Here is a 14926-nt window from a genome sequence, read left to right as displayed (position 1 = left end):
TAGACTGTTTCAGACATTACCCCCATGGAGGAATGTGCGCATGGTGACTGTTGTTTTCAATCCCGATGCAATATCTGTGTTTCATCAACACTCTGATAGTCCACAGGTTACAGAATGCCTCCAGATGTGCATCGGAAACTACCACTGGTCTTCCAGGGAACGATCAAATCGTGGGCTGTTTGAGACATTACTCCCATGGAGGAAAGTGTGCATGGTGACATTTGTATTCAATCTCGACGCAATTTCTGTGTGTCATCAACACTTTGAAGGTCCACAGATTACAGAATGCCTCCAGATGTGCATCGGAAACTACTACTGGTCTTCCCGGGAACGATCAAAGCGTAGACTGTTTCAGACGTTACTCCCATGGAGGGAAGTGCGGATGGTGAATGTTGTATTCAATCCCGATGCAATTTCTGTGTTGCATCAACACTCTGATAGTACACAAATTACAGACTGTCTCCAGATGTGCATCGGAAACTACTACTGCTCTTCCTGCGAACGATCAAATCGTAGACTGTTTGAGCCGATACTCCCAATGAGGAAAGTGCGCTTGGTGACTGTTGTACTGAATCGCGATGCAATTTCTGTGTTTCAACAACACTCTGATAGTCCACTGATTACAGATTGCCTCCAGATGTGCATCGGAAACTACTACTGGCCTTCCAGGGAAAGATCAATGCGTAGACTGTTTCAGACATAACTCCCATGGAGGAAAGGGCCCATTGTCACTGCTGTATTCAATCCCGATGCAATTTCTGTGTTTCATCAACACTCTGATAGTCCACAGATTACAGACGGCCTCCAGATGTGCATCGGAAACTACTAATGGTCTTCCTGGGAACGATCAATGCGTAGACTGTATGAGACATTACTCCCATTTAGGAAAGGGCCCATTGTCACTGCTGTATTCAATCCCGATGCAATATCTGTGTTTCAACAACACTCTGATAGTCCACTGATTACAGATTGCCTCCAGATGTTCATCGGAAACTACTACTGGCCTTCCAGGGAAAGATCAATGCGTAGACTGTTTCAGACATAACTCCCATGGAGGAAAGGGCCCATTGTCACTGCTGTATTCAATCCCGATGCAATTTCTGTGTTTCATCAACACTCTGATAGTCCACAGATTACAGACGGCCTCCAGATGTGCATCGGAAACTACTAATGGTCTTCCTGGGAACGATCAATGCGTAGACTGTATGAGACATTACTCCCATTTAGGAAAGTGCGCATGGTGACTCTTATATTCAATCCCGATGCATTTTCTGTGTTTCATCGACACTCTGAAAGTCCACACATTACAGAATGCCCCCAGATGTGCATCGGAAACTACTAATGGTCTTCCAGGGAACGATCAAAGCGTAGACTATTTGAGACATTACTCCCATGGAGGAAAGTGGGCATGGTGACTGTTGGATTCATTCCCGATGCAATTTCTGTGTTTCATCAACACTCTGATATTAAACAGATTACAGAATGCCAACAGATGTGCATCGGAAACTACTACTGGTATTCCAGGGAACGATCAAATCGTAGACTGTTTGTGCCATTACTCTCGTGGAGGAAAGTGGGCGTGGTGACTGTTGTATTCAATCCCGATGCAATATCTGTGTTTCATCAACACTCTGATAGTCCACAGATTACAGAATGCCTCCAGATTTGCATCGGAAACTACTACTGGTCTTCCAGGGAACGATCAAAGCGTAGACTGTTTCAGACATTACTCCCATGGAGGAATGTGCGCATGGTGACTGTTGTTTTCAATCCCGATGCAATATCTGTGTTTCATCAACACTCTGATAGTCCACAGGTTACAGAATGCCTCCAGATTTGCATCGGAAACTACTACTGGTCTTCCAGGGAACGATCAAAGCGTAGACTGTTTCAGACATTACTCCTATGGACGAATGTGCGCATGGTGACTGTTGTTTTCAATCCCGATGGAATTTCTGTGTTTCATCAACACTCTGAATGTCCACAGATTACAGAATGCCTCCAGATGTGCATCGGAAACTACTAATGCTCTTCCAGGGAACGATCAAAGCGTATACAGTTTGAGACATTACACCCATGGAGGAAAGTGCGAATATTGACTGTTGTATTCAATCCCGATGCAACCTTTGTGTTTCATCAACAGTCTGATAGTCCACAGATTACACAATGCCTCCAGATGTGCATCGGAAACTACTACTGGTCATTCAGGGAACGATCAAAGCGTAGACTGTTTCAGACGTTACTCCCATGGAGGAAAGTGCGGATGGTGAATGTTGTATTCAATCCCGATGCAATTTCTGTGTTTCATCAACACTCTGATAGTACACAAATTACAGACTGTCTCCAGATGTGCATCGGAAACTACTACTGGTCTTCCTGCGAACGATCAAATCGTAGACTGTTTGAGCCGTTACTCCCATTGAGGAAAGTGCGCTTGGTGACAGTTGTATTGAATCGCGATGCAATTTCTGAGTTTCAACAACACTCTGATAGTCCACTGATTACAGATTGCCTCCAGATGTGCATCGGAAACTACTACTGGCCTTCCAGGGAACGATCAATGCGTAGACTGTTTCAGACATAACTCTCATGGAGGAAAGGGCTCATTGTCACTGCTGTATTCAATCCCGATGCAATTTCTGTGTTTCATCAACACTCTGATAGTCCACAGATTACAGACGGCCTCCAGATGGGCATCGGAAACTACTAATGGTCTTCCTGGGAACGATCAATGCGTAGACTGTTTGAGACATTACTCCCATTTAGGAAAGTGCACATGGTGACTCTTATATTCAATCCCGATGCATTTTCTGTGTTTCATCGACACTCTGAAAGTCCACACATTACAGAATGCCCCCAGATGTGCATCGGAAACTACTAATGGTCTTCCAGGGAACGATCAAAGCGTAGACTATTTGAGACATTACTCCCATGGAGGAAAGTGGGCATGGTGACTGTTGGATTCATTCCCGATGCAATTTCTGTGTTTCATCAACACTCTGATATTAAACAGATTACAGAATGCCAACAGATGTGCATCGGAAACTACTACTGGTATTCCAGGGAACGATCAAAGCGTAGACTGTTTGAGACACTACTCCCGTGGAGGAAACTGCCCATGGTGACTGTTGTATTCAATCCCGATGCAATTTCTGTGTTACATCAACACTCAGATAGTGCACATATGACAGAATGATACCAGATGTGCATCGGAAACTACTAAAGGTCTTCCAGGGAACGATCAAAGCGTGGACTGCTTCAGACATTACTCCCATGGAGGAAAGTGCGGATGGTGACTGTTGTATTCACTCCCGATTCAATTTCTGTGTTTCATCAACACTTTGAAGGTCCACAGATTACAGGATGCCTCCAGATTTGCATCGGAAACTACTACTGGTCTTCCAGGGAACGATCAAAGCGTAGCCTGTTTCAGACATTACTCCCATGGACGTATGTGCGCATGGTGACTGTTGTTTTCAATCCCGATGCAATTTCTGTGTTTCATCAACACTCTGAAAGTCCACAGATTACAGAATGCCTCCAGATATGCATCGGAAACTACTACTGCTCTTCCAGGGAACGATCAAAGCGTATACAGTTTGAAACATTACACCCATAGAGGAAAGTGCGAATGTTGACTGTTGTATTCAATCCCGATGCAATTTCTGTGTTTCATCAACACTCTGATAGTCCACAGATTGTCTCCAGATGTGCTTCGGAAACTACTACTGGTCTTCCAGGGAACGATCAAACCGTAGACTGTTTGAGACATTACTCACGTGGAGGAATGTGCGCATGGTGACTGTTGTTATCTATCCCCATGCCATTTCTGTGTTCCATCAACACTCTTATGGTCCACAGATTACAGAATGCCACCAGATCTGCATCGGAAACTGCTACTGGTCTTCCAGGGAACGATCAAATCGTAGACTGTTTGAGAATTTCTCCCATGGAGGGAAGTGCGCATGGTGACTGTTGTATTCAATCCCGATGCAATATCTGTGTTTCATCAACACTCTGATAGTCCACAAATTACAGAATGCCTCCAGATTTGCATCGGAAACTACTACTGGTCTTCCAGGGAACGATCAAAGCGTAGACTGTGTCAGACATTACTCCCATGGAGGAATGTGCGCATGGTGACTGTTGTTTTCAATCCCGATGCAGTATCTGTGTTTCATCAACACTCTGATAGTACACAAATTACAGACTGTCTCCAGATGTGCATCGGAAACTACTACTGGTCTTCCTGCGAACGATCAAATCGTAGACTGTTTGAGCCGTTACTCCCATTGAGGAAAGTGCGCTTGGTGACTGTTGTATTAAATCGCGATGCAATTTCTGTGTTTCAACAACACTCTGATAGTCCACTGATTACAGATTGCCTCCAGATGTGCATCGGAAACTACTACTGGCCTTCCTGCGAACTCTCAATGCGTAGACTGTATGAGAAATTACTCCCATTTAGGAAAGTGCGCATGGTGACTCTTATATTCAATCCCGATGCATTTTCTGTGTTTCATCGACACTCTGAAAGTCCACACATTACAGAATGCCCCCTGATGTGCTTCGGAAACTACTAATGGTCTTCCAGGGAACGATCAAAGCGTAGACTATTTGAGACATTACTCCCATGGAGTAAAGTGGGCATGGTGACTGTTGGATTCATTCCCGATGCAATTTCTGTGTGTCATCAACACTCTGATAGTCCATAGATTACAGAATGCCAACAGATGTCCATCGGTAACTACTACTGGTATTCCAGGGAACGATCAAAGCGTAGACTGTTTGAGACACTACTTCCGTGGAGGAAACTGCCCATGGTGGCTGTTGTATTCTATCCCGATGCAATTTCTGTGTTACATCAACAGTCCGATAGTGCACAGATGACAGAATGATGCCAGATGTGCATCGGAAACTACCAAAGGTATTCCAGGGAACGATCAAAGCGTGGACTGTTTCAGACATTACTCCCATGGAGGAAAGTGCGGATGGTGACTGTTGTATTCACTCCCGATTCAATTTCTGTGTTTCATCAACACTTTGAAGGTCCACAGATTACAGAATGCCTCCAGATTTGCATCGGAAACTACTACTGGTCTTCCAGGGAACGATCAAAGCGTAGACTGTTTCAGACATTACTCCCATGGAGGAATGTGCGCATGGTGACTGTTGTCTTCAATCCCGATGCAATATCTGTGTTTCATCAACACTCTGATAGTCCACAGATTACAGAATGCCTCCAGATGTGCATCGGAAACTACTACTGGTCTTTCAGGGAACGTTCAAAGCGTAGACTGTTAGTGACATTACTCCCATGGAGGAAAGTGTGCATGGTGACTGTTGTATTCAATCGCGATGCAATTTCCGTGTTTCATCAACACTCTGATAGTCCATAGATTACAGAATGCCTCCAGATGTGCATCGGAAACTACCACTGGTCTTCCAGGGAACGATCAAATCGTGGGCTGTTTGAGACATTACTCCCATGGAGGAAAGTGTGCATGGTGACATTTGTATTCAATCTCGACGCAATTTCTGTGTGTCATCAACACTTTGAAGGTCCACAGATTACAGAATGCCTCCAGATGTGCATCGGAAACTACTACTGGTCTTCCCGGGAACGATCAAAGCGTAGACTGTTTCAGACGTTACTCCCATGGAGGAAAGTGCGGATGGTGAATGTTGTATTCAATCCCGATGCAATTTCTGTGTTGCATCAACACTCTGATAGTACACAAATTACAGACTGTCTCCAGACGTGCATCGGAAACTACTACTGCTCTTCCTGCGAACGATCAAATCGTAGACTGTTTGAGCCGTTACTCCCAATGAGGAAAGTGCGCTTGGTGACTGTTGTACTGAATCGCGATGCAATTTCTGTGTTTCAACAACACTCTGATAGTCCACTGATTACAGATTGCCTCCAGATGTGCATCGGAAACTACTACTGGCCTTCCAGGGAAAGATCAATGCGTAGACTGTTTCAGACATAACTCCCATGGAGGAAAGGGCCCATTGTCACTGCTGTATTCAATCCCGATGCAATTTCTGTGTTTCATCAACACTCTGATAGTCCACAGAATACAGACGGCCTCCAGATGTGCATCGGAAACTACTAATGGTCTTCCTGGGAACGATCAATGCGTAGACTGTATGAGACATTACTCCCATTTAGGAAAGTGCGCATGGTGACTCTTATATTCAATCCCGATGCATTTTCTGTGTTTCATCGACACTCTGAAAGTCCACACATAACAGAATGCCCCCAGATGTGCATCGGAAACTACTAATGGTCTTCCAGGGAACGATCAAAGCGTAGACTATTTGAGACATTACCCCCATGGAGGAAAGTGGGCATGGTGACTGTTGTATTCACTCCCGATTCAATTTCTGTGTTTCATCAACACTTTGAAGGTCCACAGATTACAGGATGCCTCCAGATTTGCATCGGAAACTACTACTGGTATTCCAGGGAACGATCAAAGCGTAGACTGTTTGAGACACTACTCCCGTGGAGGAAACTGCCCATGGTGACTGTTGTATTCAATCCCGATGCAATTTCTGTGTTACATCAACACTCAGATAGTGCACATATGACAGAATGATACCAGATGTGCATCGGAAACTACTAAAGGTCTTCCAGGGAACGATCAAAGCGTGGACTGCTTCAGACATTACTCCCATGGAGGAAAGTGCGGATGGTGACTGTTGTATTCACTCCCGATTCAATTTCTGTGTTTCATCAACACTTTGAAGGTCCACAGATTACAGGATGCCTCCAGATTTGCATCGGAAACTACTACTGGTCTTCCAGGGAACGATCAAAGCGTAGCCTGTTTCAGACATTACTCCCATGGACGTATGTGCGCATGGTGACTGTTGTTTTCAATCCCGATGCAATTTCTGTGTTTCATCAACACTCTGAAAGTCCACAGATTACAGAATGCCTCCAGATATGCATCGGAAACTACTACTGCTCTTCCAGGGAACGATCAAAGCGTATACAGTTTGAAACATTACACCCATAGAGGAAAGTGCGAATGTTGACTGTTGTATTCAATCCCGATGCAATTTCTGTGTTTCATCAACACTCTGATAGTCCACAGATTGTCTCCAGATGTGCTTCGGAAACTACTACTGGTCTTCCAGGGAACGATCAAACCGTAGACTGTTTGAGACATTACTCACGTGGAGGAATGTGCGCATGGTGACTGTTGTTATCTATCCCCATGCCATTTCTGTGTTCCATCAACACTCTTATGGTCCACAGATTACAGAATGCCACCAGATCTGCATCGGAAACTGCTACTGGTCTTCCAGGGAACGATCAAATCGTAGACTGTTTGAGAATTTCTCCCATGGAGGGAAGTGCGCATGGTGACTGTTGTATTCAATCCCGATGCAATATCTGTGTTCCATCAACACTCTGATAGTCCACAAATTACAGAATGCCTCCAGATTTGCATCGGAAACTACTACTGGTCTTCCAGGGAACGATCAAAGCGTAGACTGTGTCAGACATTACTCCCATGGAGGAATGTGCGCATGGTGACTGTTGTTTTCAATCCCGATGCAGTATCTGTGTTTCATCAACACTCTGATAGTACACAAATTACAGACTGTCTCCAGATGTGCATCGGAAACTACTACTGGTCTTCCTGCGAACGATCAAATCGTAGACTGTTTGAGCCGTTACTCCCATTGAGGAAAGTGCGCTTGGTGACTGTTGTATTAAATCGCGATGCAATTTCTGTGTTTCAACAACACTCTGATAGTCCACTGATTACAGATTGCCTCCAGATGTGCATCGGAAACTACTACTGGCCTTCCTGCGAACTCTCAATGCGTAGACTGTATGAGAAATTACTCCCATTTAGGAAAGTGCGCATGGTGACTCTTATATTCAATCCCGATGCATTTTCTGTGTTTCATCGACACTCTGAAAGTCCACACATTACAGAATGCCCCCTGATGTGCTTCGGAAACTACTAATGGTCTTCCAGGGAACGATCAAAGCGTAGACTATTTGAGACATTACTCCCATGGAGTAAAGTGGGCATGGTGACTGTTGGATTCATTCCCGATGCAATTTCTGTGTGTCATCAACACTCTGATAGTCCATAGATTACAGAATGCCAACAGATGTCCATCGGTAACTACTACTGGTATTCCAGGGAACGATCAAAGCGTAGACTGTTTGAGACACTACTTCCGTGGAGGAAACTGCCCATGGTGGCTGTTGTACTCTATCCCGATGCAATTTCTGTGTTACATCAACAGTCCGATAGTGCACAGATGACAGAATGATGCCAGATGTGCATCGGAAACTACCAAAGGTATTCCAGGGAACGATCAAAGCGTGGACTGTTTCAGACATTACTCCCATGGAGGAAAGTGCGGATGGTGACTGTTGTATTCACTCCCGATTCAATTTCTGTGTTTCATCAACACTTTGAAGGTCCACAGATTACAGAATGCCTCCAGATTTGCATCGGAAACTACTACTGGTCTTCCAGGGAACGATCAAAGCGTAGACTGTTTCATACATTACTCCCATGGAGGAATGTGCGCATGGTGACTGTTGTCTTCAATCCCGATGCAATATCTGTGTTTCATCAACACTCTGATAGTCCACAGATTACAGAATGCCTCCAGATGTGCATCGGAAACTACTACTGGTCTTTCAGGGAACGTTCAAAGCGTAGACTGTTAGTGACATTACTCCCATGGAGGAAAGTGTGCATGGTGACTGTTGTATTCAATCGCGATGCAATTTCCGTGTTTCATCAACACTCTGATAGTCCATAGATTACAGAATGCCTCCAGATGTGCATCGGAAACTACCACTGGTCTTCCAGGGAACGATCAAATCGTGGGCTGTTTGAGACATTACTCCCATGGAGGAAAGTGTGCATGGTGACATTTGTATTCAATCTCGACGCAATTTCTGTGTGTCATCAACACTTTGAAGGTCCACAGATTACAGAATGCCTCCAGATGTGCATCGGAAACTACTACTGGTCTTCCCGGGAACGATCAAAGCGTAGACTGTTTCAGACGTTACTCCCATGGAGGAAAGTGCGGATGGTGAATGTTGTATTCAATCCCGATGCAATTTCTGTGTTGCATCAACACTCTGATAGTACACAAATTACAGACTGTCTCCAGACGTGCATCGGAAACTACTACTGCTCTTCCTGCGAACGATCAAATCGTAGACTGTTTGAGCCGTTACTCCCAATGAGGAAAGTGCGCTTGGTGACTGTTGTACTGAATCGCGATGCAATTTCTGTGTTTCAACAACACTCTGATAGTCCACTGATTACAGATTGCCTCCAGATGTGCATCGGAAACTACTACTGGCCTTCCAGGGAAAGATCAATGCGTAGACTGTTTCAGACATAACTCCCATGGAGGAAAGGGCCCATTGTCACTGCTGTATTCAATCCCGATGCAATTTCTGTGTTTCATCAACACTCTGATAGTCCACAGAATACAGACGGCCTCCAGATGTGCATCGGAAACTACTAATGGTCTTCCTGGGAACGATCAATGCGTAGACTGTATGAGACATTACTCCCATTTAGGAAAGTGCGCATGGTGACTCTTATATTCAATCCCGATGCATTTTCTGTGTTTCATCGACACTCTGAAAGTCCACACATAACAGAATGCCCCCAGATGTGCATCGGAAACTACTAATGGTCTTCCAGGGAACGATCAAAGCGTAGACTATTTGAGACATTACCCCCATGGAGGAAAGTGGGCATGGTGACTGTTGTATTCACTCCCGATTCAATTTCTGTGTTTCATCAACACTTTGAAGGTCCACAGATTACAGGATGCCTCCAGATTTGCATCGGAAACTACTACTGGTCTTCCAGGGAACGATCAAAGCGTAGACTGTTTCAGACATTACTCCCATGGAGGAATGTGCGCATGGTGACTGTTGTTTTCAATCCCGATGCAATATCTGTGTTTCATCAACACTCTGATAGTCCACAGATTACAGAATGCCTCCAGATTTGCATCGGAAACTACTACTGGTCTTCCAGGGAACGATCAAAGCGTAGACTGTTTCAGACATTACTCCCATGGACGAATGTGCGCATGGTGACTGTTGTTTTCAATCCCGATGGAATTTCTGTGTTTCATCAACACTCTGAATGTCCACAGATTACAGAATGCCTCCAGATGTGCATCGGAAACTACTACTGCTCTTCCAGGGTACGATCAAAGTGTATACAGTTTGAGACATTACACCCATGGTGGAAAGTGCGAATATTGACTGTTGTATTCAATCCCGATGCAACCTTTGTGTTTCATCAACAGTCTGATAGTCCACAGATTACACTATGCCTCCAGATGTGCATCGGAAACTACTACTGGTCATTCAGGGAACGATCAAAGCGTAGACTGTTAGTGACACTACTCCCATTTAGGAAAGTTTGAATGGTGACTGTTGTATTCAATCCCGATGCAATTTCCGTGTTTCATCAACATTCTGATAGTCCTCAGATTACAGAATGCCTCCAGATGTGAATCGGAAACTACTACTGGTCTTCCTGGGAAAGATCAAGGCGTAGACTGTTTGAGACGTTACTCCCATGGAGGAAAGTGCTCATGGTGATTGCTGTATTCAATCCCCATGCAATTTCTGTGTTTCATCAACACTTTGAAGGTCCACAGATTACAGAATGCCACCAGATGTGCATCGGAAACTACTACTGGTCTTCCTTGGAACGATCAAAGGGTAGACTGTTTGAGACATTACTCCCATGGAGGAAAGTGCGCATGGTGACTGTTGTATTCAATCTCGATGCAATTTCTATGTTTCATCAACACTCTGATAGTACACAAATTACAGACTGTCTCCAGATGTGCATCGGAAACTACTACTGGTGTTCCTGCGAACGATCAAATCGTAGACTGTTTGAGTCGTTACTCCCATTGAGGAAAGTGCGCTTGGTGACAGTTGTATTGAATCGCGATAAAACTTCTGTGTTTCAACAACACTCTGATAGTCCACTGATTACAGATTGCCTCCAGATGTGCATCGGAAACTACTACTGGTCTTTTAGGGAACGATCAAAGCGTAGACTGTTAGTGACATTACTCCCATGGAGGAAAGTGTGCATGGTGACTGTTGTATTCAATCGCGATGCAATTTCCGTGTTTCATCAACACTCTGATAGTCCATAGATTACAGAATGCCTCCAGATGTGCATCGGAAACTACCACTGGTCTTCCAGGGAACGATCAAATCGTGGGCTGTTTGAGACATTACTCTCATGGAGGAAAGTGCGCATCGTGACTGTTATATCTGATCCCGACGCAATTTCTCTGTTTCATCAATTCTCTGGTAGTCCCCAGATTACAGATTGCATCCAGATGTGCATCGGAAACTACTACTGGTCTTCCTGGGAACGATCAAAGCGTAGACTGTTTGAGACATTACTCCCATGGAGGAAAGTGTGCATGGAGACATTTGTATTCAATCTCGACGCAATTTCAGTGTGTCAGCAACACTTTGAAGGTCCACAGATGACAGGATGCCTCCAGATTTGCATCGGAAACTACTACTGGTCTTCCAGGGAACGATCAAAGCGTAGACTGTTTCAGACATTACTCCCATGGAGGAATGTGCGCATGGTGACTGTTGTTTTCAATCCCGATGCAATATCTGTGTTTCATCAACACTCTGATAGTCCACAGATTACAGAATGCCTCCAGATTTGCATCGGAAACTACTACTGGTCTTCCAGGGAACGATCAAAGCGTAGACTGTTTCAGACATTACTCCCATGGACGAATGTGCGCATGGTGACTGTTGTTTTCAATCCCGATGGAATTTCTGTGTTTCATCAACACTCTGAATGTCCACAGATTACAGAATGCCTCCAGATGTGCATCGGAAACTACTACTGCTCTTCCAGGGTACGATCAAAGTGTATACAGTTTGAGACATTACACCCATGGTGGAAAGTGCGAATATTGACTGTTGTATTCAATCCCGATGCAACCTTTGTGTTTCATCAACAGTCTGATAGTCCACAGATTACACTATGCCTCCAGATGTGCATCGGAAACTACTACTGGTCATTCAGGGAACGATCAAAGCGTAGACTGTTAGTGACACTACTCCCATTTAGGAAAGTTTGAATGGTGACTGTTGTATTCAATCCCGATGCAATTTCCGTGTTTCATCAACATTCTGATAGTCCTCAGATTACAGAATGCCTCCAGATGTGAATCGGAAACTACTACTGGTCTTCCTGGGAAAGATCAAGGCGTAGACTGTTTGAGACGTTACTCCCATGGAGGAAAGTGCTCATGGTGATTGCTGTATTCAATCCCCATGCAATTTCTGTGTTTCATCAACACTTTGAAGGTCCACAGATTACAGAATGCCACCAGATGTGCATCGGAAACTACTACTGGTCTTCCTTGGAACGATCAAAGGGTAGACTGTTTGAGACATTACTCCCATGGAGGAAAGTGCGCATGGTGACTGTTGTATTCAATCTCGATGCAATTTCTATGTTTCATCAACACTCTGATAGTACACAAATTACAGACTGTCTCCAGATGTGCATCGGAAACTACTACTGGTGTTCCTGCGAACGATCAAATCGTAGACTGTTTGAGTCGTTACTCCCATTGAGGAAAGTGCGCTTGGTGACAGTTGTATTGAATCGCGATGCAACTTCTGTGTTTCAACAACACTCTGATAGTCCACTGATTACAGATTGCCTCCAGATGTGCATCGGAAACTACTACTGGTCTTTTAGGGAACGATCAAAGCGTAGACTGTTAGTGACATTACTCCCATGGAGGAAAGTGTGCATGGTGACTGTTGTATTCAATCGCTATGCAATTTCCGTGTTTCATCAACACTCTGATAGTCCATAGATTACAGAATGCCTCCAGATGTGCATCGGAAACTACCACTGGTCTTCCAGGGAACGATCAAATCGTGGGCTGTTTGAGACATTACTCTCATGGAGGAAAGTGCGCATCGTGACTGTTATATCTGATCCCGACGCAATTTCTCTGTTTCATCAATTCTCTGGTAGTCCCCAGATTACAGATTGCATCCAGATGTGCATCGGAAACTACTACTGGTCTTCCTGGGAACGATCAAAGCGTAGACTGTTTGAGACATTACTCCCATGGAGGAAAGTGTGCATGGAGACATTTGTATTCAATCTCGACGCAATTTCAGTGTGTCAGCAACACTTTGAAGGTCCACAGATGACAGAATGCCTCCAGATGTGCATCGGAAACTACTACTGGTCTTCCCGGGAACGATCAAAGCGTAGACTGTTTCAGACGTTACTCCCATGGAGGAAAGTGCGGATGGTGAATGTTGTATTCAATCCCGATGCAATTTCTGTGTTTCATCAACACTCTGATAGTACACAAATTACAGACTGTCTCCAGATGTGCATCGGAAACTACTACTGGTGTTCCTGCGAACGATCAAATCGTAGACTGTTTGAGCCGTTACTCCCATTGAGGAAAGTGCGCTTGGTGACTGTTGTATTGAATCGCGATGCAATTTCTGTGTTTCAACAACACTCTGATAGTCCACTGATTACAGATTGCCTCCAGATGTGCATCGGAAACTACTACTGGCCTTCCAGGGAACGATCAATGCGTAGACTGTTTCACACATAACTCCCATGGCGGAAAGGGCAAATTGTCACTGCTGTATTCAATCCCGATGCAATTTCTGTGTTTCATCAACACTCTGATAGTCCACAGATTACAGACGGCCTCCAGATGTGCATCGGAAACTACTAATGGTCTTCCTGGGAACGATCAATGCGTAGACTGTATGTGACATTACTCCCATTTAGGAAAGTGCGCATGGTGACTCTTATATTCAATCCCGATGCATTTTCTGTGTTTCATCGACACTCTGAAAGTCCACACATTACAGAATGCCCCCAGATGTGCATCGGAAACTACTAATGGTCTTCCAGGGAACGATCAAAGCGTAGACTATTTGAGACATTACTCCCATGGAGGAAAGTGGGCATGGTGACTGTTGGATTCATTCCCGATGCAATTTCTGTGTTTCATCAACACTCTGATATTAAACAGATTACAGAATGCCAACAGATGTGCATCGGAAACTACTACTGGTATTCCAGGGAACGATCAAATCGTAGACTGTTTGTGCCATTACTCTCGTGGAGGAAAGTGGGCGTGGTGACTGTTGTATTCAATCCCGATGCAATATCTGTGTTTCATCAACACTCTGATAGTCCACAGATTACAGAATGCCTCCAGATTTGCATCGGAAACTACTACTGGTCTTCCAGGGAACGATCAAAGCGTAGACTGTTTCAGACATTACTCCCATGGAGGAATGTGCGCATGGTGACTGTTGTTTTCAATCCCGATGCAATATCTGTGTTTCATCAACACTCTGATAGTCCACAGGTTACAGAATGCCTCCAGATTTGCATCGGAAACTACTACTGGTCTTCCAGGGAACGATCAAAGCGTAGACTGTTTCAGACATTACTCCTATGGACGAATGTGCGCATGGTGACTGTTGTTTTCAATCCCGATGGAATTTCTGTGTTTCATCAACACTCTGAATGTCCACAGATTACAGAATGCCTCCAGATGTGCATCGGAAACTACTACTGCTTTTCCAGGGAACGATCAAAGCGTATACAGTTTGAGACATTACACCCATGGAGGAAAGTGCGAATATTGACTGTTGTATTCAATCCCGATGCAACCTTTGTGTTTCATCAACAGTCTGATAGTCCACAGATTACACAATGCCTCCAGATGTGCATCGGAAACTACTACTGGTCATTCAGGGAACGATCAAAGCGTAGACTGTTTCAGACGTTACTCCCATGGAGGAAAGTGCGGATGGTGAATGTTGTATTCAATCCCG

Source organism: Schistocerca gregaria, chromosome 6 (genome assembly GCF_023897955.1).
Source record: "Schistocerca gregaria isolate iqSchGreg1 chromosome 6, iqSchGreg1.2, whole genome shotgun sequence".
Taxonomy (NCBI): Eukaryota; Metazoa; Arthropoda; class Insecta; order Orthoptera; family Acrididae; genus Schistocerca; species Schistocerca gregaria.
The sequence above is the reverse complement of the archived record's forward strand: the minus strand, read 5'-3'. Positions refer to the sequence as shown.